The following is a 1,485-nucleotide window of genomic DNA, read 5'->3' as shown; positions in this document are numbered from 1 at the left end:
TGGGTGCCGCACCTGCTCGGCCTCAGGCCCATACTGCTGCATATATACAAACAGAAAGGTAACCCCTTCTACAAATCTTATATTTAGCACTAGTCTTCTCCCGAGACTACAAAGCATGGAATTAAAAAAACAAAAGTGAGTATGTGTTCTTCCAGACTTTACGTCTATGCCACATTTAATTGAAATCCGTTCAGCAGTTTAGGCTACAAATTCTAACATTCATCCATCCTTTTGCATTTATAATATTACTAGCTATCGACCGCGACTCCGTCCGCGTGGAATTAAAAAAACAAAAGTAAGTAGCCTATGTGTTCTTCCAGACTATCATCTATATCTGTAACAAATTTCATCAAAATCTATTCAGTCGTTTAGGCTACAAACTCTAACAAACATCCATCCATCTATCCATCCATCCATCCATCCAAACTAAAAATAATTCTAGACCCATTTCCACTGAATAATAAAATAAACACTTGCAAAATGTTTATATAATTATTATTTTTTTGTACAGGAATTCATACTACAAATAGAGAGTTGAAAGAATTAATGTGTTCTAAAAACGACCCGTTGGAAAAAATGCGACGGATATTTGAACAACATCTGATGAAGAAACATCCTCCAGTCTTCCAGGAGTGGTTCAGACGAGTCTTCTCTGATCCTTATGGATGGTTAGTATCTCACATTATTATTAATGCGAAAGTTTGGATGCATGCATGTTAGAGTTTGTAGCCTAAACTCCTCAACGAATCTCGATGAAAGGTACAGATGTTGAATAATCTAGAAGAATATACATACATACTTACATACATACATACATACATACATACATACATACATACATACATACATACATACATACATACATACATACATACATACATACATACATACAATACATATGCCACTTACAAAGTGTTTTTTAATTCGCAAGGACGGAGTCGCGGGTGAAAGCTACTTAAAAATATATGCAAAAAATAACGAAAAAAGGGCAAATATAGTCTCGTTTTAGTAAAGTGCTATATGTAGAACTTTACTAAATAGGAATGCACAACTAAGTAAATTTAATACTCTAATATAGAAAATTTATTTCCATATTTTAGGTATCAAGCTAGATCGGCGTATATACGCACAACTGCTGTTATGTCAATGGTGGGATACATATTAGGTTAGTACATATTATGAACCAATTCCTATTAACTACATTTTTCAAAAAGGTAAAGAAAACTGAAACAGGTGATTTTCAAATAAAGAAAATCAAATGTGTATAGTGTTTACATTTTGTCATGCTAGCGCTGATTGCGAGCACTACTAGTCTACTTTACTGGTATCCCTTTTAATTATACTAATATGACACTAGTTGGTTTTATTTTTATAATATAAGGTGGCAAACGAGCAAGCGGCCACACAAATCCACCGAAATGGAAAGCGACCGCTGCCCATAAACATCCGTAATTGCAGATGCGTTGCCTACCTTTAATTGACGGT

The 1,485-nt window shown here is 34.5% G+C and overlaps 1 long non-coding RNA gene across 1 annotated transcript; it reads left to right on the top strand.

Annotated features, from left to right (window-relative positions):
- Positions 1-14: 14 nt before the first annotated feature.
- Positions 15-1,180, top strand: LOC106110196. The gene is made up of 3 exons (XR_001226064.1): positions 15-58; positions 512-668; positions 1,101-1,180. It is a non-coding gene; the product is annotated as an uncharacterized LOC106110196 (long non-coding RNA).
- Positions 1,181-1,485: the final 305 nt, after the last annotated feature.

The sequence above is a fragment of the Papilio polytes genome, unplaced genomic scaffold (genome assembly GCF_000836215.1).
Source record: "Papilio polytes unplaced genomic scaffold, Ppol_1.0 DF820742.1, whole genome shotgun sequence".
In the NCBI taxonomy this organism is placed as follows: domain Eukaryota; kingdom Metazoa; phylum Arthropoda; class Insecta; order Lepidoptera; family Papilionidae; genus Papilio; species Papilio polytes.
This window is presented reverse-complemented; position numbering and strand designations above follow the sequence as displayed.